Source organism: Pan troglodytes, chromosome 1 (genome assembly GCF_028858775.2).
Source record: "Pan troglodytes isolate AG18354 chromosome 1, NHGRI_mPanTro3-v2.0_pri, whole genome shotgun sequence".
Lineage (NCBI taxonomy): Eukaryota > Metazoa > Chordata > Mammalia > Primates > Hominidae > Pan > Pan troglodytes.
Genome location: NC_072398.2, coordinates 114,521,088 through 114,548,314, shown reverse-complemented (window position 1 = coordinate 114,548,314; position 27,227 = coordinate 114,521,088). Strand labels below are relative to the sequence as shown.

General features: G+C 41.0%; 1 long non-coding RNA gene across 1 annotated transcript; it reads right to left on the bottom strand.

Moving 5' to 3' along the window:
• Window positions 1-25,840, bottom strand: LOC107973987 (uncharacterized). The gene is made up of 3 exons (XR_001716540.2): window positions 25,603-25,840; window positions 24,674-24,787; window positions 1-213 (listed from the first exon to the last, which is right to left on the bottom strand). It is a non-coding gene; the product is annotated as an uncharacterized LOC107973987 (long non-coding RNA).
• Between the last annotated feature and the right edge of the window lie 1,387 nt (window positions 25,841-27,227).

The window sequence follows — 27,227 nt, the reverse complement described above, 5'->3', positions numbered from 1 at the left end:
CAGGGAAAACTATCCATTGTTATTCTTAGATTCGATGAAGAATGGACAGCCATGTAGAAACGTGGTAGGACCAAAGAGGTCTGATCTAACGCTGAGAGACTGAGGGGGAAACCAAGCAAGCCCTGTCTGTTAGGATTCTTCTTGGTCTCTCTGTGTGGCCTTCCTTCTTCCCAGACGCAGGGCAGTACCACTCTGGAATGAGGGTCTTATAACCTACAATCAGACACAGTAAGTCAGAGAATTTCTTTATGACCAGCTCCTACACAGAAAGGCAGGGGAAAGTTAGAGAAATATCTAGGTTTTACAGTTTTCTCTGGGGGTAGAGGTGTTCCAGTTTCTATGATTTGCGTTGGGGAGGAGGAATTCTGGTTTCTATGACACTTTGGGGAAGAAAGAGGGGCAAGAGACTGTGGGGCAGGAGAAGGTTGGAGAAACCTTGGTTCTGAGGCTGCTTCTGAGGCTTCCAATCTCCTTTAGTTCAAAGTACTCAGCATGCCAAAGCACCATGATTGGGGCATCATTTTCTGAGCCCCAATGTTAGGAACTATTAATATTCTCATGGAACAGTTGAAATTAAGGCCCAGAAAGGTTAAGTAACTTGCCCAAGGTCACACAGCTAGTCAATGGTGATGCTGGTATTTAACCACTACTTTCTACTGCCTGTCATCTTTTTTGTAGGGGAGGAATTAGAGGACAAGGAGGTCAAGTGAGTTGTACAGGGTCATATAGAACAAGAAACAAAAAGGTTTGGGTCCTTTCTTTCTATACGCTGCAATGGAGTCACTATCTATCTCTGAGCCAAACACTTGCCTTGTGTTCTTTTACAACTTTCTCTTCATTTGGCCCATTCTTTTGTTTCACTTCATTCTACCTTATTCTACCTTCTTATGTCCTTTGGGGGCACTATTTTTTAGCCCTCTTTCTGTATCCCAAACTCATGACTGCGTTTCAACTGAAGTTCCAGAGTTTTTACCATGTGCCAGGGACTGGTCTAAGTACTTTGCAAATATTAACTCACTTTTATTCCCCAAAACAAATCTGCGAAGCAGACAATACGATTTATCCTCATTTTACAGATGAGGAAACCGAGTCACCTCACTTGTCCAAGGTCACACAGCTAGCAGGGTAAAGAGTCAGGATTCAAGGCTGAGCAGCCTGGCTTCATAGCCCCATTTAAATAATTTTGCTACAGCCACCTTTCATTTGGGCCTTGAATGGATCAATGTATCCATCTATGGAAATATGTTCATACTTAGGTTTTCCTGGACATAAATACTCTAGATGTTGTTGTTTTCCACACCTTTTGATCCACCTAACAAACACATAAATTTAGACAGTGTGATCCCGAACCCTGAGAAGTAACTTTGGGGAAAGGAATTTCTAAAGGATATATTTGGGATAAAACTAAAATTCGAGTTTTCTGAGTTTCAGTCTGGAATTCTATTTATCCATTAATTTGTTCATTCACTAGCCTGATGTTGCCTATTACCTGTCTGAAAAATATAATAGCAGCAAAAAATTACTCAATTAAGCTGCTTAAAGGATTAGTTCATAAAGATAAAATAAGCTAATTAACTAGTTGAATAGGTTGGAATACGTTTGCAACTGTAGAAAACATGTCATTTTCCAAAGGAAGAGAGAAATTTAGTCTGACAGAAGGGAGGATAACTAGCATGGGAATAGTAATGAAATAAAAATTCTGAATCCAATTTCCTTTGTAGAGATGTATTAGATTTTAATCATCCAAACCAAATGGCTGAAACCCATTTAAAGCCAAATCAGCTAAAATTTGCCTCATACTTACGTAGGTATCATTTTTTTCATTTGCCACTAGACTAAAAGCTGTTTGCATATGAAACTGAAGGATACACATTTTGGTCTCCCCCAGAATGCCTGGCACAGTGCCTAGCACATAGCAGGTGCTCAATAAATGTTTATTGAATTGAATTAAAAGAAGACATTCGCTACTTATCAATTCTGCATTCACCCCAGGAGAAAAAAAGAGTGAATGTGATATTATGCTCTACTAAGTGCAAAAATGAAAACAAATGCCACCTCAAAGTTGGTAATTTAAGAATATAAGGACATTGAAATAAAGGCTCTCCACAATGGAGAATTGCTTGCAAAGCATTTTCTATATCAAGGTTTACTATAATAATACCACAGAATAGCCCAATGCCTTTCTATTTTAATTTTAACTTTTCCAAGATCAAAGAATAAAAAACTCTCTGAAAAAGACAGTCACTCGTTATATTTGATCTCAATTTAAAGTTTGTTTTTTAACCTACTTAGATTCGAAGTAGAAGAACTTGGGGATTGAAGCAGCCTTGTTAATTTACCTGGGTATATCAGGGTTTTGTTTTTTTTTTTGGAGGGAAGCAATATACAATATCCCTTTCTTCTCATTGACAGAACCAATTGTGTAAGATACACAGGGGTCAGGCAGCTGTAAATCAAAAATATAATCTTTATTACTCATGAAGGTGCTTAGAGAAGGTGGTTTGGCTCCATTAGCGAGTATACTTGCCAGTACTGTGCCCTGAGATTAAATTTGCCTACTACATCTGCCATGCCAATCTTTGAGTGAAACAGCCTCAGACCTCCAATATAGGGGCATGCCCCTTAGAACTCTACGGCACAGAATTACAGAGGAGATTGAAATACATGCTCCCTACAGGCATGTAGATCCCAAGGGAACAGTAAAATGGACTGACAAGAACAGGCCTACTTTGGTCTTCCAGATGGTAAATCATTCCTCTTTTTCTGGAAGGAATGAGAAAGGGGATGGAGCAAGAGGCTTGGAATGTTATTCTAATGGAGGTCACTTCACACAAAAAATCAGGAGCAGGGACTAATTGTTCCCTCCAACATATGACACATTTTACAGCAGATGTACTCTATTGCTGATAACTTGTGTATAATTTGAATTATATCTTTGAGTAATGATTTATTGAGTTCCTGCTATGTGCCAGGCACTATACTAAAAGCTTTATAAATGTGTTGGCTCATTTGATCCTCAAAATAACTCTAGGAGGAAAAACAGTTTGGTGTTTCCTCAATAAGTTAAACATAGAATTACCATATGACCCAGCAATTCCATTCCTGGGTATACACGCAAAAGAATTGGAAACAGGTGCCCAAACAAAAACTTGCACACAATGTTCATAGCAACAGTATTCACAATAGCCAAAAGATGGAAACAGCCAAAATGTACGTCAACAGATGAATGGTTAAACAAAGTGTGGTATACTGCAACAGAATATTACTCAGTCATAAAAAGAAATGATTTATACATACTACAACATGGATGAATCTTGAAAATATTACGCTAATAAAAGAAGCCAGACACAAAAAGCCACATATTGTATGATTCCATTCATATGAAATATCTAGAAAAGGCAAACCCATGAATAGAGCACATTAGTTGTTGCAAGGGAGAATGGGTAGTGTCTGCTTAATAGTTATAGGATTTCCTTTTAGCGTAATGAAAAAGTCCTGGAACTAGATGGAAGTAATGGTTGCAAAACATTGCACGCTTAATATGACTGAATTGTACTCTTTAAAATGGTTAAAACCATTTGAAAAGGCCAGCCATTTTAACCATTCAAAAAGGTTAAAATCTTTTGGCCTCTTAAGATGCCTAGGACCCTTTTGTCTGTAGTCAGGAGGGGATTTTAGAAGTTCCTGAGAATGATAATCGTTGTACCTTTTCACTGTCAATGGAATGATCAAAGCCTGCTATCAGAGGTCACCTGGTAGACAAGACTGATGAACTTGCACTTAGAATTCCAGATAGAGGTAATGGTTACACAACATTGTGTGCTTAATGTCACTGAAGTGTACTCTTTAAAATGGTTAAAGCAGTGAATTTTGCCCATTCAGTATGCTATTGGCTGTGGGTTTGTCATAAATAGCTCTTATTGTTTTGAGATACGTCCCATCAATACCTAATTTACTGAGAGTTTTTAGCATGAAGGGTTGTTGAATTTTGTCAAAGGCCTTTTCTGCATCTATTGAGATAATCATATGGTTTTTGTCATTGGTTCTGTTTATATGCTGGATTATATTTATTGATTTGCGTATGTTGAACCAGCCTTGCATCCCAGGGATGAAGCCCACTTGATCTTGGTGGATAAGCTTTTTGACGTGCTGCTGGATTTGGTTTGCCAGTATTTTATTGAGGATTTTTGCATCGACGTTCATCAGGGATATTGGTCTAAAATTCTTTTTTTGTTGTGTCTCTGCCAGGCATTGGCCTCATAGAATGAGTTAGGGAGGATTCTCTCTTTTTCTATTGATTGGAATAGTTTCAGAAGGAATGGTATCAGCTCCTCCTTGTACCTCTGGTATAATTCGGCTGTGAATCCATCTGGTCCTGGACTTTTTTTGGTTGGTAAGCTCTTAATTATTAAGCATTCCCTTTGACAACTGGCACAAAACATGGATACCCTCTCTCACCACTCCTATTCAACATAGTGTTGGAAGTTCTGGCCAGGGCAATCAGGCAGGAGAAGGAAATAAAGGGTATTCAATTAGGAAAAGAGGAAGCCAAATTGTCCCTGTTTGCAGATGACATGATTGTATATCTAGAAAACCCCATCGTCTCAGCCCAAAATCTCCTAAAGCTGATAGGCAACTTCAGCAAAGTCTCACAATACAAAATCTATGTGCAAAAATCACAGGCATTCTTATACACCATTAACAGACAGACAGCCAAATCATGAGTGAACTCCCATTCACAATTACTTCAAAGAGAATAAAATACTTAGGAATCCAACTTACAAGGGATGTGAAGGACCTCTTCAAGGAGAACTACAAACCACTGCTCAATGAAATAAAAGAGGATACAAACAAATGGAAGAACATTCCATGCTCATGGGTAGGAAGAATCAATATTGCGAAAATGGCCATACTGCTCAAGATAATTTATAGATTCAATGCCATCCCCATCAAGCTACCAATGACTTTCTTCACAGAATTGGAAAAAACTACTTTGAAGTTTATATGGAACCAAAAAAGAGCCCACATTGCCAAGTCAATGCTAAGCCAAAAGAATAAAGCTGGAGGCATCATGCTACCTGACTTCAAACTATACTACAAGGCTACAGTAACCAAAACAACATGGTACTGGTACCAAAACAGAGATATAGACCAATGGAACAGAACAGAGCCCTCAGAAATAATGCCACATATCTACAACCATCTGATCTTTGACAAATCTGACAAAAACAAGAAATGGGGAAAGGATTCCCTATTTAATAAACCATGCTGGGAAAACTGGCTAGCCATATGTAGAAAGCTGAAACTGGATCCCTTCCTTACACCTTATACAAAAATTAATTCAAGATGGATTAAAGACTTAAATGTTAGACCTAAAACCATAAAAACCCTAGAAGAAAACCTAGGCAATACCATTCAGGACATAGGCACGGGCAAAGACTTCATGTCTAAAACACCAAAAGCAATGGCAACAAAAGCCAAAATTGACAAATGGGATCTCATTAAACTAAAGAGCTTCTGCACAGCAAAAGAAACTACCGTCAGAGTGAACAGGCAACCTACAGAATGGGAGAAAATTTTTGCAATCTACTCATCTGACAAAGGGCTAATATCCAGAATCTGCAAAGAACTTAAACAAATTTATAAGAAAAAACAAACAACCCCATCAAAAAGTGGGCAAAGGATATGAACAGACACTTCTCAAAAGAAGACATTTATGCAGCCAAAAGACACATGAAAAAATGCTCATCATCACTGGCCATCAGAGAAATGCAAATCAAAACCACAATGAGGTACCATCTCACACCAGTTAGAATGGCAATCATTAAAAAGTCAGGAAACAACAGGTGCTGGAGAGGATGTGGAGAAATAGGAACACTTTTACACTGTTGGTGGAACTGTAAACTAGTTCAACCATGTGGAAGTCAGTGTGGTGATTCCTCAGGGATCTAGAACTAGAAATACCATTTGACCCTGCCATCCCATTACTGGTTATATACCCAAAGGATTACAAATCATGCTGCTATAAAGATACGTATGTTTATTGCGGCACTATTCACAATAGCAAAGACTTGGAACCAACCCAAATGTCCAACAATGATAGACTGGATTAAGAAAATGTGGCACATATACACATGGAATACTATGCAGCCATAAAAAAGGATGAGTTCATGTCCTTTGTAGGGACATGGATGAAGCTGGAAACCATCATTCTCAGCAAACTATCGCAAGGACAAAAAACCAAACACTGCATGTTCTCACTCATAGGTGGGAATTGAACAATGAGAACACATGGACACAGGAAGGGGAACATCACACACCGGGGCCTGTTGTGGGGTGGGGGGAGAGGGGAGGGATAGCATTAGGAGATATAACTAATGTTAAATGACGAGTCACTGGGTGCAGCACACCAACAGGGCACGTGTATACATATGTAACTAACCTGCACATTGTGCACATGTACCCTAAAACTTAAAGTATAAAAAAAAAAAAACACCGAATTTTGTTGTGTGTGTGTGTTTTACCACATTAGAAAAAATAAGCTGGGGAGATAGATAAAGCTTATTCCAATTTTAGATATAAGAAGACTGAGGCTCTCAGAGAGACAAGAACATTACTAGCAGGCAGGGGAGGAATCTAAGTATTGTGTGATCTGGATGGTGTACAATTTTGGAGGGCCCTACTTAATAAAAATAATATAAAATTATGATTATAAAACTGCTAGGCTACCTCAGAAGGTTTTGCAAAGGGCCTTTGCAAAGGAGAACTCTGGAGCTTAAGCTGTATTAACTCCAAGGTAAATTCACATTTGCTGTTATTATAATTGAAAAGTAAAAAAATAAAACCTATAATTCTGTTTTCAATAACAGCAAAAACATATAATACCTAGGAATACATCTAACAAAAGATGTGCAAGATCTCTACACTGTAAAGTGTAAAACATTGCTAAGAGAAAATTTTAAAGACCTACATAAGTAGATAGATATACCATGTTTATGGATTGGAAGACTCAATATTGTTAAGATATCACTTCTCCACATATTGATCTATAGATTCACTAGAGTTTTTTGTAGAAATTGTCAACTGACTCTCACATTTATATGCAAAGAACCTAGGATGCCTACGGAAATGCTGAAGAGAACAAAGTTAAAGGACTTAAACTACCTGGCTTCAAGACTTATTATAAAGCTACACTATCAAGACTCTATGGCATCAGGAGAAACAAATAAATCATTGAAACAGAATAGAGTGCCTTAGAACAGACCATTTATACATACAGTCAAATGATTTTCAACAAAGGCTCTATAGCAATCCAATGGAGAAAGAAAAGTGTTTTCAACAACTGGTGCTAGAGCAATTGGATATCCATCTGGAAAAGGAAGGAGGTGGAACTAGATTTTGAACCCAGGTCTGCCTGCCTCTATTTCCCCTCACTACCTCTCTGCCCTCCTCCCATGCCTTGACTTTGCCCCACCTATCCTTTCTGGCCACAACCTTCAGAAAGGAACCTAGAGCTTGATACAATGGAGCAGCCGAATCAATCATAGTGTCAGCTGTCTGCTAGGAAGATTGAGACTTGTCAAACGGAATGGAGTCTTGACTCTGAAGGAGTTGCCTGCCCTCAGTCTTTTGGCCTCTTAAGATGCCTGGGACCCTTTTGCCTGTAGTCAGGAGGGGATTTTCGAAGTTCGTGAGAATGATAATCATTGCACCTTTTCACTGTCAATGGAATGATCAAAGCCTGCTATCAGAGGTCACCTGGTAGACAAGACTGATGAACTTGCACTTAGAATTCTTGGGATCTGTTCTATTTCTATTATTTATTTATTTATTTATTTATCATTTTATTTTATTTTTTGAGACGGAGTCTCGCTCTATCACCCAGGCTGGAGTGCAGTGGTGCGATCTCGGCTCACTGCAAGCTCCGTCTCCCGGGTTCACGCCATTCTCCTGCCTCAGCCTCCCGAGTAGCTGGGGCTACAGGCGCCCACCACCACACCAGGCTAATTTTCAGTAAAGATGCGGTTTCACCGTGTTAGCCAGGGTGGTCTCGATCTCCTGACCTCGTGATCCGCCTGCCTAGGCCTCCAAAAGTGCTGGGATTACAGGCGTGAGCCACTGTGCCCGGCCAGGATCTTTTCTATTTCTGCCTCTGTGTGACTTTGGGTATGTCACTTTAACCTCCCTGATCCTTAGTTTCCTCATCTGAAAAACTGGGTTAATAAATACCTCCTCTGCTTTACCCTACTGGATTGCTGTTAGATTCAAATGAAATAGAGTATATAAACATCCTTTGAAGACTATGAAGTGTTACATAAATATAATGTATTATGGGTCCATGTGTACCTTTTGTAGCTGAAGTGAGTAATAATATTACTTCATCTGTTTGAAATTCAAATTTTACATATCAAGTTTACTCTGTAATTATTTTTCTAGTTCCTTTTGTGTTTACAAGAGAAATCTAACATTCTAGTAATGATTCAAGATTCTTTTATTAGTTTAGCTTTTGAGTCAGAGATAACTTGTTTAAAATTTCATTTACTCATTTCTTTGATTCGATAAGTATTTAAAAATTTCACTCATTCCATTCATTCATTTTATTCAACAAGTTCTTGAGTGCCTACTGTAGGCAAGACAGTGTAAGTGCAGGGGATAAATGGATGAAAAGAGACTTGGTGTCTGTCTGTAAAAGACTCATAGTCTGGCGAGATATAGACACTTAAAGGGCCAATTCTGCTACAATGCAACCACTGCTGTGAAGGACCCACGCGCAAGGTATTGCACTGGGGAGGAGCTTCTAAGTGTGCCTGAGATATCAGGGTGGGCTTCTCAGAGGGGGTGATGCCATAAGTTGGGACTTAAAGGAAGAAAAAAGACTTTATTAAGACAGTCTGTAGTGAGTGGTATGGGCAAAACATGGCTAGAGTGAAGGATGCTGTGGTGGGTGGAGTGGGGTGGGGAGGGAAGGGGAAAGCGGGGGTAGTGACACATGTAGGAAGGCCAGTTAAGTGGTCATTGCAATGGTCAAAACAAAACAGTGAAGACTTGAAGCAGGCTCATGGTAATAAAACTGGCAAAGAGGAGACTGACTTGAGACTTATTTAAGAGGCAGAACCCCTAGGATTTAGCAATTAGTTAATTGAATGCAAAGGCTGAAGAAAATCTCAGTCTACCTCTTATTAGTGATGTGGTTTTCGGCACAGGGCTTGGCCTTTCTAATTCTCTGTTTCCTCATTTGGAAAATAGGCAGTAATATTACCCAATTCATAGGGTTATTGAAAGTCTTAAAGATGCTTATTGTAAAAGAACCTATCACAGGTCTTTGTACAAATAGATTTTCCACAACTAACTAGTTTTCTTCCCAGTTTCTGTTTTTCTCCTCAGCCTATGCTATAGAAGCGTTCTTCCAAATTATGGAGACTTTGCTCTTAGAAATACTCTCAATAGCTAAAGACATCTGGGGTTTGAGGCTTTGGGGGCAGCATGTCCTGCCATAACACATCTCTGGAATTTTCATGATAAAGCAACTTCTAGGCTGGATGGATCATGTTTTGAGCTCATGTGGTAATTCTTGTGTTCTTAAATTCTCTGAAGAAGCAAGTGGAGCTCCTGGTAAGGTTCTAGAAATCTCCAAATGAGGTCTGACAGTATGGACTCTGTACTTTGGGCCCGGCCGTTCAGTTTACATGGTCCTCACTCCAGACCTCCATGATGCAAGCTGATGGGAGCTGGGATCCTATGGCTCTCCTAGCTGCCAACAGGGCAGTGTTCCTCTTTCCTACTCCAACTTGGGGCAAATGAAGGAAGGATTCTGGAATTTCCCTTTAGTTCCTACATAGGGTGTTGTTGTTCACCATACTTCAAGACCCAAAACTTTTCTCATTTTCCTATAATGCTAGAAACTATAACAAGAAATGGAGAAATGATTCCCTATTTAATAAATGGTGCTGGGAAAACTGGCTAGCCATATGTAGAAAGCTGAAACTGGATCCCTTCCTTACACCTTATACAAAAATTAATTCACGATGGATTAAAGACTTAAATGTTAGACCTAAAACCATGAAAACCCTAGAAGAAAACCTAGGCAATACCATTCAGGACATAGGCATGGGCAAGCACTTCATGCCTAAAACACCAAAAGCAATGGCAACAAAAGCCAAAATTAACAAATGGGATCTAATTAAACTAAAGAGCTTCTGTACAGCAAAAGAAACTACCATCAGAGTGAACAGCCAACCTACAGAATGGGAGAAAATGTTTGCAATCTACTCATCTGACAAAAGAATAATATCCAGAAACTACCAAGGCCTTGAACACAACTTTAGGAAACACTATTCCAATCCTCCCTTTTCCCTGGTTGAAAGAAATGATGAAATCTGCCATACTTCCTCCCATGTCCTGGCTGGATGACCAGGTGGCATTAGAGAAAGCAACACTTGAGGAGAGACAAACCCTGTGTGATGCATCCCTGAGAAGGTAGAAACAGACCTTGGAAACAGTGGGTTGACTACAAAAGCTACTGCCTGGAGAGATGCGGATTGAAAGCCCTGCAGTCTTCAGAGGTTAAGATAATTGAGAATTTAAGAGCTTTCCTAAAGTAAATACTCCCTTTATTTCTGACTACCATTTATTGGGTGTTATTGCTATAAAGGAGGGACTCGTGAGTAACATATGATATTCTTATATACAAATAATAATTAATTATCTCCAGCTCCTGTGGTCACTATTTTGATCAGGATTTATGCCACTCTTTGTAAAACTAGAGCAGAGCTGATTCTTTCCTTTGTCAACCCATTTCACATTACTTTGCTACAGACCATTCAGATCCTGAGCTCCTGGGAACCCTGTTAAGACACACCAGAGTAAAGTCATTAATGATCTGCCTGCAGAAAACCTAAGCTCTGCTTCTCGTCCCTGGCACCTTCTTTTGTGATAGAGCTTGGTCTAATGGTGTGAAATAATGTGCTAAAAAAAATTTTTTTTTTGAGTCGGAGTCTCACTCTGTCGCCCAGGCTGGAGTGCAGTGGCGCAATCTCGGCTCACTTCAACCTCCGCCTCCCGGGTTTAAGCAATTCTCCTGCCTCAGCCTCCCGAGTAGCTGGGACTACAGGCGCACGCCGCCACGCCTGGCAATTTTTTTTTTTTTTGTATTTTAGTAGAGACGCGGTTTCACCGTGTTGCTCAGGCTGGTGGCAAACTCCTGAGCTCAGGCAATCCGCCTGCCTCAGCCTCCCAAAGTGGTGGGATTACAGGCGTGAGCCACCGCGCCCAGCCTGTGTTAAAACTTTGAGGGAAATTGAGTTTTTCCCCAGGAACTCTGTGCTGAGCAGGGATTCAGTCTCCTGAATGGTGTCTCTGCAGTAGAGAACAGCTGGGACATTGCATCTTCACAGCAGTTCTGCTGGGCTGCAGGATGGGGCATTGCAATTAAATCAGGAGTAGTAGAGGATGGTAGCAGTCTTCACCTGGCAACTCAGCACCCGGTCCATAGATGTAATCACAATAAGTAAATCTGTGGTCTTATAGGAGATGTAATTTAGGATAGTACTAGGAGCCAACTTATTATAATAAAAAATCACATACAATGAATTCTTAATTATCTGATGATGAAGAGAGGATACCAGAAATTGCAGTTCACAGATAATCCAAAAAGCTCATTTCAGATACTTGTTGTTTTTCTTTCTTTCTTTTTTTTTTTTTTTTTTTTTGAGACACAGTCTCGCGCTGTCACCCAGGCTGGAGTACAGTGGCATGATCTCGGCTCACTGCAACCTCTGCCTCCCAGGTTCAAGCAATTCTCCTGCCTCAGCGTCCTGAGTAGCTAGTATTACCGGTGCATGCCACCACGCCCAGCTAATTCTTGTATTTTTAGTAGAGACAGTGTTTCACCATGTTTGCCAGGCTGATCTCGAACTCCTGGCCTCAAGTGATCCGCCCACCTGAGCCTCTCAAAGTGCTAGGATTATAGGCGTGAGCCACGCTCAGCCACATGTTCTTTTTCATCCAACATTAATTCAGGGCAGTGAGTTTGCCCTCTGTATTTTTAGCAGCAGATACAGATAAAAGTCGGGCTGCTTTGGGATAGCCAGGCATGGGGGAGCTAAAGCACTGCCTCTGGTTATACCACTTAAGCTCATTCCCCCTTGTAGCTGTGGCACCTATGGTCTCAGAGAGGAAGCCCAGAACCCTGAAGAACACAGTTCAAAAACCACTGGCACACATTAGCTCTCGACTCTCACCTGCACTGGGAGGTAGGCAGGTCAGGAATTAACATTCTTATTTTACAGATAAGAACAGGTTCAGGGAGGCTATGTCACATCGGTAGTAACCCGTGGATCTGGGACTTCAACTCAATCTTCTGGTGCCAAATTCAATATTCTTTTAACTGCACCTATCCCCTGCCCTTTGCTCACTTCCCCAGTCTAACCTCTGATGGTGGAATGCCACAAGAAGAAAATTCACCAAAGGAGAATTAAGGGCTAACCCACACACCATCAGAAATCTACAAAGCCTCCCACATTTGCTGAACTATTCTTTGCTCATTCTGGAAGTGACAAGTCAACCATGGGTCTGATGACGAGAGGTTGAAATGAGAGTTGTTCTCTGTTTCACTGATCACCTTTAGTGACTGGAATTTCAATTTCTTAATCATTTCTGTCACTGCTTTGCTCTGTCTAAATATTTAGGCAGATCTGTGCAGAGTGGATTTGTCTGTTTGATGTGCTACATATATTTATGTATTCTGATAGTCAGTGAGGAAACCATGCCACAGAGAGCAGATGTGATGTGACAGTTGCCAAGTGTGGCTCTCACTTTTCCTGGCATTCCCTGGGCCTCTCAAAGGCAGTGCTGGATTCTGCCTTGGGACCACAGACTCCTGGAGAACTCGACCACCTGACTTTCCTCTTCTATGTTCATTTCCTGTGAAATATGGCCATATCCATGGCTTCTATTACTTTCCCACACTCTGGTCAGATGCTCGATTCTATATCTGCAGGCCTAACCTCTCTCTGAAGTTCCAGAGCTTCCTTTCCGGTTACCCGTTTGTAGGAAGCATCCAAACTTGGATATTCAAAGTTAAGTTGACTTCTGGCTGAAATGGTGACCCCTGAATTTCCTTGACTAAGGCTGCTGCCACCTACCTCCTAAGAAAGCTAGAAAACTCAGAGCTTTCTTGAACCCTTCTCCTCTTTTGCTATCCACTTTAACTAATATACCAAGTCATTTAGATTCAACATTTTAAATATCTCTCATCTCAACCTCTCCGCTTCCCATCCCAATTCCCACAGTTTTAGTTCCATCCTTCATCATTCCCTACCTGACAATTGCAACAGTTTAATGGGTGTTTCTCCAATTAGCTTAATTGGCCTCTTTCTCTGTTGATTCATTTCCTATGTGCCCCAACACTTAACCTTTCTAAGATTAACTTCTTATAAAGGATCCCGCACAGTCTATCTTTAATCCATCTTGTCAGACTCATCTCCCATTGCACAACTCAATCTTTTTTTTTTTCCTTGACTCCTATATCCATTCAGTTGGGAAATCCTCAAGGCTTTTTGATAAAATATATCTCACAGACCCTGCTGTGCTGCTCCCACTGCTAGTCTACCAAGATAATGCTGAGACTCATCACTCCTTGCCTGTACTTTTGTGATCATCTGAGAGTTCAGCTGATCTCCTTGTCTCCAGTACACCTTCATGTGTTTTTTCCTCCAGTATATCAATATATTTATTATTACAGCTTTATGTTCTATACTTAATATCTGCCACAGTGAGTTCTGCCCTATTTCTCTTTTGTCATCTCTCCCTCTTGTCATGAACTCATTATTTTCAAGATTACCAGCTATTTATAAACTTTCATTCCATGTATATGTTTAAGATCTTAAAATATTAAAATTACAGTAGGCAAATTAAGTTGGAGGAGAAATAACCTCTTTATAATTTTGAACTTTCCCCATTCATTAACATGGTATGTCTTTTTATTTGTGCATAAACATTTAAGTCCTTTAATAGAGTTTTTAAATTTTCCCTATGAGGTTCTTTTTTTAGGTTAATTCTTAGATATGTTATTACTTTGTGGCTATTGAAAATAGTATTTTGTTTATATTATATTTTTCAGCTGGCTGTTGCTAGCATACAGGATGCTTTTTTGTGTCCTTTCAATTTTGGAACCCGGTTTATATATAAATGAGTTGGGTAACTTTCAGGCCTTTAAATTTTTCTGAAACATCTTTGATAAGAGAGAGAGTATCTATTCCTTGAAAGTTTTGTAAAATTTACTTGAGGCGTGTGTGGGTGTGCATGCAAGAGGGGTGTGTGTGTGTGTGTGTGTGTGTGTGTGTGCACATTTAGGTACAAAGTTATTGATGACTATTTTAATTGATTATAGTTGATTCCAATTTTTTATTTCTTCTTGCCTCAATAATTTTGCTTGAGAAAGTTCTGCCTCCATTTTATTTGTGTAATCAAATTTATTAGCATATAATTCCTCATAATATTCTTTCATTATGTTTAAAATCTATTATATTTTTAGTTATTTTCCATTTTTATTCTATATCTTATTTATTTGTATCTTACTTTTTCTCCCTCATTACTCTTGCCAGAGGTTTGTCTATCTTACAAATCTTTTTGAAGAAAACAATTTTGGTTTTGTTTTTCTTCTTTATTGTATTTAACTTTTTGAGTTGATGAGTTAATTTTAGTTTTTAGCCAAGGAGTATTTTTTGGAATGTCTCTTGCATGTTAAAGTTCCTTTAGCCTTGTTTACCCAAGAATATCTTTATTGAATCTTCACATTTAAATGGGAAAGTTTAGTTCTAGGTTAGAAGTCCTTTTATTTTTACTCCTTGAAAATAACACTCCATTATGCCAGGCGTGGTGACTCACGCCTGTAATCCCAGCACTTTGGGAGGCCAAGGCAGGCAGATCACGAGGTCAGGAGTTTAAGACCAGCCTGGCCAACATGGTGAAACCCCATCTCTACTAAAAATACAAAAACTAGCTGGGCATGGTGGTGCGTGCTTGTAATCCCAGCTACCAGCTACTCCAGAGGCTGAGGCAGGAGAATTGCTTGAACCAGGACCCGGGAAGCGGAGGTTGCAGTGAGCCGAGATCACACCACTGCACTCCGGCCTGAGCTACAGAGGGAGACTCCATCTCAAAAAAAAAAAAAAAGGAAATAACACTCCATTGACATATTGATTCCCATGTCACAATTGAGACAAATGATGTCAAATGTATTTGTGTTACTTTGTAAGTCATATATTCTCTTTCTGCATGATTGTAGAATTGCCTTTTGGAATTATACTATAAATCCTAAGGGAGGTTTTTTCTGCCTTTTTTTTTTTCTTGTTCTTTTGGTATTGTGTTAGTCTTTCTATCTAAAATATTTATTTCATCTAAAATCTTTTATTGTGGGAATTTTAGGTCTTTTTTACTCATATATTATCTCCCATATCAATCATCTATTGCTAAATACATAACAAATTACCCAAAACTTAGTGGCTTGCAAGAACAACAGTTATTTCTTGTGGTTCTGTGAGTTGGCTGGGTGGTTCCACTGCTCTTCTCTGGCCATACTCATGTGGCTGCTTTCAGCTGAAGAGAATCCAGAGGGCTGGGTTCATCTAGACAGCAGTGGCTAGGCCCCTCTCTCCATGTGATCTTTTGTCCTCAAGAAAGCTATAGTAGGCTTCCTCAGATGGTCAAAGCAGCTTTTGGCACAAGTGCTTACTAAGCCTGTTTGCTTCAAATTTACTGATATTTCATTGGCTAAAGTAAGTTACATGATCACATATCCCACCCCAACCCCAAAGCACATGTACTTAACACATTTTTGCTTGCATCACATTTATTGATGTCCCGCTGGTCAAAATAAGGCAAATGATCAAGTTCAGCATGAATGTGAGATGGGACTGATCATGCATTGTAAGAGGTGAGATTCACTGAGGAGCATAGTTTTGCAATCTACCACAATTCCTTTGTCTTTCCTTCTGGGACTTCTATTACATGGATGTTAATATTTTTATTCTAATTTTTTTTTTCACTGTTTTCTTCCTGGTGCCTTGTGAAGTTCCTCAGCTGAATCTTGTGTTCACAAATTCAAATTTTTCTGAATCTATTCTGCTTTTTCTCTCTTCACTTAATTTCCTTAATTAAGCTGTTATATTTTTTCTACCTGGTATTTTTGCTTGGTTCTTTTAAAAATGATTGTATTCACTTCATGTTAACAATATTCGATCAGGCCGGGTGCAGTGGCTCATGCCTGTAATCCCAGCACTTTGGGAGGCCGAGGTGGGTGGATCACCTGAGGTCAGGAGTTCGAGACCAGCCTGGCCAACATGGCAAAACCCCGTCTCTACTAAAAATACAAAAATTAGCTGGTCATGGTGGCAGGCACCTGTAATCTCAGCTACTTGGGTGGGTGAGGCAGGAGAATCGCTTGAACCTGGGAGGCAGATGTTGCAGTGAGCCGAGATCATGCCATTGTACTCCAGCCTGGGCAACAAGAGCGAGACTCCATCTCAAAAACAAACAAACAAAAAAAGCCAACAACAACAAATAATATACGATAATCTCTCTCTTTGATAGTATATGTTATGCCTATTTTAATTTTTAATTAATTAATTAATTAATTTTTGAGACACAGTCTCACTCTGTCGCCCGAGCTGGAGCGCAGGAGCACAATCTTGGCTCACTATAACCTCTGCCTCCCAGGTTCAAGTGATTCTTCTGCCTCAGCCTCCTGAGTAGCTGGGATTATAGGCATGTGCCACCACGCCCGGCTGATTTTTATATTTTTGGTAGAGACGGGGTTTCACCACGTTGGCCAGGCTGGTCTCAAACTCCTGACCTCAAGTGATCCGCCTGCCTTGGCCTCCCAAAGTGCTGGGATTACAGGTATGAGCCATCATGCCCGGCCTATTTTAATTTTTTAACATCTATCCCATCTAGTAGGAGTGATGAAGTTTATTACCTTTCTTTTAGTGGTTGCATTCCTCAGTTATCTGGTATTTTTCACTGTAATTTCATTTTGCCATGTAGGTGTCAGCTATTTGACAGGACATTTGACTTAGAGGGGAGAAGCCTAATCTCAGCCTCTCACTGGGGTCATTCCTGTTGATTGTAAGGAGGATGAAGGGAGTCAACGGATCAGAGCCTGGGTTTGATCATTGCTGGTTGTTTCCTCTTCATAAGGCGACCCTGCCCCCATAATCTAAGTCCTCATAGCTCTGTCCTAGATACTGGTTGAGGTTTTGTTGTTGTTTTCTTTTTCCATAGGCGTTGTACTGTCTTGATGGGAAGGCAGAAAGAAAGGGCACTGAGGTATTCCTTTCTGTTCCTGTCCATCCCTCCTCCTCACAGCAGGCTTCCAGAATCATACAGTGAACATGCCACCCCTCTACTGGCCTAGAACTCAATTTTTCTGCCTCTCAATAATGTTGGGGTGGGCAGAATCATTTAAAAAGTTTTCTCTATTTTGAATCTCCCCCTGAAGGGGAAGTTGGCCAACTACAAACCACCATTTAGAGCCTGAGTCGACCTCTCCCAGCCTCAGCTGGGTCTGTGCAGTTTATCCCCTTAGTGGAGTCCCCTCTTTTTGAGGCCAAGTATTTATTAGTCATCTCTGATTTCCCTGGCTCTTGGAACTGTCATATGTTTCTTGTCTTTCCTCTGCTTCCTTCTAGTTTGTTGTTGACATCAATAAGGTCATTTTACTTGGGGCTTTGGCCTCACCCTCTGATATTTTGGAGTTTATGGAGGTGCCTTGATACCTGGTTTTGTTCAAGATGTTATCTGCAGGTGGTTTTGTTTATTGGTTTTGTTTGCTGTCTTAATTGCTGCGTCTCTTTTTGCGGAGGGGAATCAGGGAGTTGAAAAAACAAGACCTTCTAGATAAAAGTCCTTAGACATTTGTCCAAACCCACAGAATGTACACCACCAAGAGTGAACCTCGATTTAAACTATAGGCTTTGCGTGATAATGATGTGCCTAGGTAGGCTCATCAGTTTTAACAAATATACCAATCTGATGCAGGATGTTGATGATGGGAGAGGCTGTGCATGCGTAGGGGCTGGGGCAAAAGAGAAAGCAACGAAACTTTCTGTCTCCACTGTGTGTTTCCTTATGCAACCTTTTTCTTAGTTCATGTACAGGCCTCTCTCTTTTTGAGAACAGCCGAGGCTCCTTTCTGTCTCTTCCTTCAAGATGTTTCCCTAACCCAGAATACCCCTGGCTCTCCCCTCTGACTATTCTAGTCTTCACCATTCACCAGGGACCAGTTCAAGTCATGCCTCCTCGAAGACTTCCCCTCTTATGCCTCTCCTTCAACATCTCATCACTAGAAACCGTTACATTTTTAGAGCACTTGAATTTAAATGCCAGGCACTGCTAAATGCTCTATCTATATTATCCTATTTAATCCTCACAACAAACCTAGCAGATACTAAATTACCATCCCATTGTATAGGTAAGAAAACTGAAACTTAGGTGAAACGTAACATGCACAAGGCAATGGTGAGTGGCAGAATTAGGATTTAAACCTAGATTGTGTCATTGTGTCTTCAGAGACCACCTTCTCAAACGTTTTGTTACCCAGCGTCTCAGAGATGGCTACCATTAACTTTTCTGATGCACTTCCTTCCAGACATTTCTTTTTCTTTCTAAATATACAGATACATGTGCTCTTTTTCTCTCTCTTTCAGATAGGAAAAGTTATTTTTTGCATAAATTTTATGTAAAATTTGCATACATTTTTTCCTTGATTCTTAAAGTTATTAGCTACAGAACCAAGAACAGTCCTGCCTTTTGCCTTCCAACTAGATTTTAAATTCCTTGGTGGCCTCTTATTTCTGGATATCCCCTTTCACTACAATTAATGCAGTACTGAGCACTCAGCAGGTGCTTTAGAAATGCTCACTGAAATAAGAAAGGACAAAACAAAAAAAGGCAAATTTTCACATAGGGTATAATAGGTTGTCACAAAGGCCTAGGGGGCTAGGAGAAATGATTCTTACCTCTCTCTGATCTGTCACTTCTAGGTGACTTTGGACAAGATACTTAGGTAGGAAAGGTTGAGAAATGAACCTCCTGTCTCCACAGCTGTGGAGGAAGACCAGGCATATTTGTCACGGTCATCAACACACCTCCTGGGCAGGGAGGTTTGGAGGAGAAGGAAGATAACATCTATCAATTGCTCAGAGCTCCCTGCAGAAAGCTAGACCACACATGTACCAAGGATAATTGCTGGGGGAGGGAGCAGGAACAGGAGAGCTGGTCCTTGTGCTCACCCAGCAGGATGTGAAAAATTCAGCTGGGTTCTTTTTATAGTTTCAATCATCCCTGGTAATGAAGATTCTGCAATTAGAACTCAGCTGGCAGTTGTGTTAGGGATGTGTGAGGCAGAATAGAATCCTGGGTCTGCAGGAGGGCAGGCCTGTTTGTCAGGACAACTTCAAGGCGCCGCAGGAAGCAAGTGATGTGATGTAAGGGCGAGAGTTATTTTTACAGACCACTTTCTAGCCATAATCACTCCTTAAATAAGTCCACTTGGGCATTACAACTTTAACATTCTATTTAGGCTAATTCAGCTCTCAATGATCTGTACAAAAGGAGGGAAGTATTGACACAGATAGTGGAAAACAGTGACACCTCATTTATTTAGGTCACCACTAATATGGAATTTATAATAATTTCACCCAGACTTCATTGTAGTTTACTTGTATATGTTTTGGGAAGAGAGCATTTGTTGAAAAATATTCAAAATGGGTTAGCCTACTTAACAAGGTAAACTGCTTTCAAATGCTTAAGCAAAACAGTAAATAAACTTTTATTGGGCACTTACTATGTGCTAGGCACTGTGCTAAACCCTTCACATGTATTGTTAGCCATAATCCATTCAGTCACCTTACTAGATAGGCACTATTATGAACCCCATTTTGTAGGTAACGAAGTGGGCCTCTTTTCCAAAGTCACATAGTTAGTAAGTGCCAGTCCCTAGATCTAACCCCAGCTAAACCTAAGCCACTTTTGCTCTCAGGCATGAAGCAATAAGTTGGTTACAAACAAGGCTCCTCTCATCACAGAACAACTCTGGTCATCTCTACATGGCATACCTGTTAGCAATTACAGTTATCATCACTGATTTTTAAAAATCTTTGTAGTAGGCCAGGTGCGGTGGCTCACGCCTGTAATCCCAGCATTTTGGGAGGCCAAGCCAGGTGGACTTCACCTGAAGTCAGGAGTTCCAGACCAGCCTAGTCAATATGGTGAAACCCTGTTTTTACTAAAAATACAAAAATTAGTTGGGCATGGTGGTGGGCACCTGTAATCCCAGCTACTCGGGAGACTGAGGTGGGAGAATCTCTTGAACCCAGGAGGCAAAGGTTTCAGTGAGCTGAGATGGAGCCACTGCACTCCAGGCGGGGTGACAGAGAGAGACTGTCTCAAAAAAAAAAAAAGACCCGCCCGGTCAGCCACCCCATCCGGGAGGTGGGGGGCAGCCCCTGCCCAGCCACCACCCCGTCTGGGAGGTGGGGGGGCGCCTCTGCCTGGCCACCCCGTCTGGGAAGTGAGGAGCCCCTCTGCCCAGCCGCCACCCTGTCTGGGGGGTGTACCCAACAGCTCATTGAGAACGGGCCATGATGACGATGGCGGTTTTGTCAAATAGAAAAGGGGGAAATGTGGGGAAAAGAAAGAGAGATCAGATTGTTACTGTGTCTGTGTAGAAAGAAGTAGACATAGGAGACTCCATTTTGTTCTGTACTAAGAAAAATTCTTCTGCCTTGGGATGCTGTTAATCTATAACCTTACCCCCAACCCCCTGCTCTCTGAAACACGTGCTGTGTCCACTCAGGGTTAAATGGATTAAGGGCGGTGCAAGATGTGCTTTGTTAAACAGATGCTTGAAAGCAGCATACTCGTTAAGAGTCATCACCACTCCCTAATCTCAAGTACCCAGGGATGCAAACACTGCGGAAGGCGGCAGGGCCCTCTGCCTAGGAAAACCAGAGACCTTTGTTCACGTGTTTATCTGCTGACCTTCCCTCCACTATTGTCCTATGACCCTGCCAAATCCCCCTCTCTGAGAAACACCCAAGAATGATCAATAAACACTAAAAAAATTAAAAAAAAAAGAAGTTAACTAGAATAAAGTAAAACTATAACAGTTGTCAAAAAAAAAGAAAAAGAAAAAATATTTGCAGTAAAGGATAAGAGGGAAGTGTCAGTTTCTTGCTAAATTATGAAATGCCTTTCTCATTCCTTGCTTATGTATGTACCTCCTGGTTCCTTCTCAATTGAATTTAAAACTCTTGATAACAACTCCTACGCTGTGACAACCATTCCACCTCCCTAAATTGTCTTATAAAAACAGAAAGCACACTGGCTCAAATTGACATTTCCATCCTGACAAACTTATCTGGGAGCTACAAGCTGCAGTTTGCTGCTAGAGTCATGTCTTTTTGTGGGCTAGGTAGATACTTCTTGTTCCTTCCTTAGGTAGAAATTCTGGGATCACATGTAGCATACAGACTGCCACATGCAGGGCAGTAGAGACCCCATGAAAATAAGAAAAACAGAAAGAAAGAAAACTTACTGTTTCTTAATGCTCTCATAGTTGTAGAATACAATAATCTATTTTATACTTTTTAGAGAAGATGTCCATTCATGAATGGATACGGATAGACCCATTCATAAATGCGTAAACTAAATTCTCACATGTAGGAGCAGTATGGCTTTGTGGATATATATTACTCTGATAAAATGTGCCAATATGCTAAGTCAAGCATAACCATTACAAAAGATGAGTAAACACACACACACACACACACACACACACACATACGGCTGGGCACAGTGGCTCATGCCTGTAGTCCCAACACTTCGGGAGGCCGAGATGGGCAGATCACCTGAGGTTGGGAGTTCAAGACCAGCCTGACCAACATGGAGAAACCCTATCTCTACTAAAAATACAAAATTAGCCAGGCGTGGTGGTGCATGCCTGTAATCACAGTTACTCAGGAGGCTGAGGCAGGAGAATCGCTTGAACCCGGGAGGTGGAGGTTGCAGTGAGCCGAGATTGCGCCACTACACTGCAGCCTTTTGAAACTCCATCTCAAAAGAAAAACAAAACAAAACAAGCCCCCCCCCACCAATACACACACATACACACACACACACACACACACACACACCCCTAGTGATTATAATTAATATATTGGAAACCTTTATCCTTCTGGTACCGTAAGCCTTTAAGTCAACAGTCAAAATGTGAAGTTTCATTTATGTTTATAGTTGTGACAAAGAAGCAAGCCAAAATAATGGTATTTAGTGCCAGCAATGTAAAGATCAATAAGCTGGTGATGTTTCCCTTCAAAGACTGGAGCAGCAAAGAAAGTGAGTTGAAGCTGACAGACATTCAAGTGGCTACAACTAAATAAGAGTAGGTTTTGGGTGCTTTGTAAAACCAATTTCACTAATAGCATATGCACTCACACAAGATTTTTATAAAAGATAAGAAAAAAGTTTGAAGAAAGTGTACTTTGGCCTTAGGTTGAATATTAGTATTGAGAAAAGGCTCCTATGTTAAAACAGAAAGGAAAAATCTAAATGTGGTTTTAAATATAGCCCCCTTTAGGCAGATTGTCCCAAACACATTTTTTTTTTTATCTCTGGTCAATTTAATTGCTGGTAGATTTTTTTTACTTCAGTCCTACTACATTCAGTAGATACGAAACAGAATATGAGTTAATTTTAATTCGAGTAAATCTACGGTGGCAAAATCTATATTAAAAAGAATCACCAATGACCTTCCAAGGACAACTTCCTGAAGCCCTAATTTTGTGGTCATCTGCTGTTTTGAATGATATGTGCCAATACCCACTGCCCTTTGTGTGGATAATTAGAGCTGCTGTCCATAAACTATGCGTGATAAATACCAGCAGGTACACATACAGAAGTTGGGGCAACAGGAGCACCTCAGCATGGCTTCCCTTCGGGTAAATTGGGAGGGCTGCTTGATTTCAGGCCTGGGCTGGGCATGGCAGTGGATGGGCCTGGAGTTTCACTGATTCCTGGGCTAAGCGTAGGAAGGCAGGATATGAGGGATGTTCTGAAGAGGTAAACTGAAGAGGGTAGGTGAGAAGCAAGAACCAAATCAAACTGTGGCAGAAATAAAGGGTGGGTGGTAGGGAAAGGTAGAATGAAGAGCTGTGCAGAGCTGCCACCAGCGCATATGGTGGCATTTTGGGGAATTAAAAAAAGATGTGCCTCTAAGTGGATACAGCACAGTGACAGGGTTCACAGCTAGACAAGCGTGCTTCAGACTGGATTCTGTCCCACGGGCTAGGAGCTTACGTTCAGAATGCAGCCTACATAACCATAGAAGGTACCCTGGAGTCAAGAGGAAGAGGCTGGAAAGCCTTCTGAGGGATGGTCGGAGAGACTTTGGAAAGCTGTTATGAAAGTAAAATTAAGAACAATATATACTTAGCAATAAAAAATATAGAAAGAAGTAAAAGTAAGAAGCTCTATATCCCCAAAAGCAACCACTCTTGACGCTTCCTTGAATATTCTGGAAAAAAAATGTCTAGCATAAAATTTATATGTATAACATTTATATACTAGTATATAGATATGTACATTTACAAATAATTTTGTATTTACCTAAAGTGTTCCCATGATACATAGTTTCTGCACCTTACCCTTTTCATTTAATATATTTTGAAGTAATTTCATATGGTTTATGTTAATCCCTGTCTTTCTTTTTTCTTTCTTTTTTCTTCTTCTTTTTTTTTTTTTTTTTGAGACGGAGTTTTGCTTGTTGCCCAGGCTGGAGTGCAATGGCATGATCTTGGCTCACTGCAACCACCGCCTCCCAGGATCAAGCAATTCTCCTGCCTCAGCCTCCTGAGTAGCTGTGATTACAGGTGGGCACCACGACGCCTAGCTAATTTTGTATTTTTAGCAGAGAAAGGGTTTCTCCATGTTGGCCAGGCTGGTCTCAAACTCGACCTCAAGTGATCCGCCCGCCTCAACCTCCCAAAGTGCTGGGATTATAGGCGTGAGCCACCACGCCCGGCCCATGTTTTTTTTTTTTTTTTTTTTTTACTGGATATGTGGTATCCCATGATATAGATGTACTGTAGTTTAATCAGTCTTTTGTTATTAGATATTTAGATTCTTTCTGATCTCATACTATTTTGATACTTCAGTAAATGTCCTTTATATCGCTCTTGATATCCTGGTTAAGTAAGGAGAATGAAGTGCAATCATAACAGTATGTCCAGTTCAGGCTACAATGAGCTAAAACCTGTGGTGGGAACTTGGCCTGACAAGTCTCTTGCCTTCAACAGATTTGCCTTACTTATGTTGGCTGATGCCAAATGGGCTCTAGGGGTAAAATGACAGGGTGGTGCATTGGGAAACACATGCCTTGCTTCTTGTAGGTCTGATATAACAGCAGCTCTCTTTCTGAAGAGACCCATAGAATGACCCACGCACTCACCCCTGCAGTGGCTGCCCTCACACCCTCTGCTTTACACAACTGGATGGGTTATGAAGCAGGTAAAATCTCTTTAACAGCACTCTGCGGAAAACAGGCCTTGAGTGGCAGCTGTGGATCCAGCTCCACTTGGCAAACTTTTTTCCAAGAGAATGGATCTTTTGAGAATACCTCTGATGTTGTGGTTACAATCCATTTCAGAGCTTCTGTGCTCAATTTATACTTCCCTGGAGAGCTCAGTGGGCTCAGTAACGCTGAATTATACTGGCTCTGCTTCCAGATTTTCTAAAATGAGAAATTGAGGAAGAAGTTACATTAATGACCTTCCTTCTTCCTGAAATTTCAATCAAATGATAGGAAAGCAATCTGCATAGTAATGACAAGACCCCTCCAAGAAAATCCCTGTGCCCCAGCCAAGGAGAAGAACATGGAAGTTGTATCTATAATGAAATTCAGACCCTTCCACTTCTAAATCACAGGGAGGTTAATTCAGCCTGTGCAACCACAATCAGAAGTAGCATAATATAGTGGTCACTGGGACAGCTCACATTGTTCTTCTCCGTATGGAAGGGCAATAGAAAATAAACTGTCACCTGGACAAGGCTTGTGCTGACAGGGACCTTAATCTGGGACTGGTTGTTAAGGACTTTATGAAGGTACCACTGACCATTCTGAACTATGAAGGGAAGCCCTGCCTTTTTCAGCATGTAAGCAGAAAATATAATAGCCAGAGTTCTTGCCCTAAATTCTCAAACCAAAGGATTACACAACTAGTGGATGCTAACGGTGCTAATGGGTCACACTTTAGACGAGTTAGAGTTGTTCGGGAAGGGAGAGAAGTACACATTCCTAACCTTTTGAGAGTGTCTACCCACAGACCTCCATTGATACCTCTGCTAGCCAGAATGTGGTGCTGGGGATATTTACTGTTATGACCTGGCGTGGCATTTCTCATGCTTTCATTGATTGCTCCAATGAAATTACATGGAGCCTTTACTTTCCGTGATTAAATAATATTAACTTCTCAAGATGAAATAGATCGGCACTCAATCCTCAGGGCTGTAATGGCAACTAAAGAGCCACCACTTGGTGTCTACAACCTGCTGGCATTCAGCAAGATTCCTCGGTCTCCAAGTTGTTCCCCAGGAGCCCTCCTTGTCTCTCCATTGCTGAGTTATCTCCAGTTCTTCCCAAGCCAGCAATTAGAGGAGGCCTTGGCCATTGAATATGCCCATTGTCCAGCTGGGTTTTTCAAAAAAAGAGGCAAGCTTTATTCCTTTTCTGTTTACTCTTGACAAGTGCTCCAGCCCCAGAAAGGTTTCAGAGAATGGCTTTCTTCCTAGAGTTCCAACAGAACTCTTGTCTGTGTTGAGCTTGAGGTTCTGATTGGTCCTTGTGCAGAGCCTTGTGAAGGGTGGTGTCATGTGTGAGGTGGGCCTGTGTGGAAATGCTGAGTGAGAGGCACTGAATGACACCAGGGATTCCAGTGAACTAAGACATTTACACCATAAAATACTGCTGCTGGATGGCATGCACTTTAGTGCTGGATTTGACCCTGTATTATTTGTTTCATCACCTTGGGGGATGTGTGTGTGTGTGTGTGTAAGCCAGCATACCTATTCCTATGTCCTTTCCAGAGAGTTGGGCTGTTTCCAAACTGTTACATGCTGTATTAATTTCCTGTGGCTGCTATAACAAATTACCACAAATTTGGTGACATAAAGCAATAGCAATTTATTCTCTTTCAGTTCTGGAGGCCAGAAGTCTGAAATCAGCACCACTAGGCCAAAATCAGAGTGTTGGCAGGGCCGTGCTCCCTCCAGACACTCTAGAGGAGAATCCATTCTTTGCCTTTTCCAGCTTCTGGCAGCTGCCAGGATTCTTTGGTTCGTTGGCTGCATTGCTCCCATCTTCAAGGCTGGCATGTTCAAATCTCTCTCTGCTGCATCCTTACATGGTCTTCTCTGTGTTTGTGTCTAATCTCCCTCTGCCTCTTTTTTGTTTGTTTGTTTTTTGTTTTGTTTTTGAGACACAGTCTTGCTCTGTCGCCAGGCTGGAGTGCAGTGGCGCGATCTTGGCTCACTGCAACCTCTGCCTCCCGGGTTCAAGTGATTCTCCTGCCTCAGCCTCCCAAGTAGCTGGGACTACAGGCAACTGCCACCACGCCCAGCTAATTTTTGTATTTTTAGTAGAGATGGGGTTTCTCCATGCTGGCCAGGATGGTCTTGATCTCTTGACCTCGTGATCCGGCCCCCTCAGTCTCCCAAAGTGCTGGGATTACAGGCATGAGCCACCGCGCCCGGCCTGCCTCTCTATTTTAAGGATACGTGTGATTGCATTTTGGGCCCACTTAGATAATCCCAGATAATTTTCTAATCTCAAAATCCTTAACTTAATTACATCTGCAAAGACCCTTTTCCCAGATACGTTAACACTAACATATTTGAAAAATAGAGGTTAATCATAGAGATTAAGACCTGAGGCCCTTGGGGGATATTATGCAGCCTATTACACATGCTTCTTCTATGTATTTCCCATATTGCTCTGCATGCAAAATAGACACTTTATAGATTCTTCTTTAATTAAATCGAATCTTTATTGGAATGAACCCCAGAAGTCTGAAAGATTAGCCTGTGTGAACTCATTGGTCAGGTACCTCCCACCCACCAGATTTCCCAGTTTGGTTTTTTGTTTTGTTTTGTTTTGTTTTTGAGATGGAGTCTCA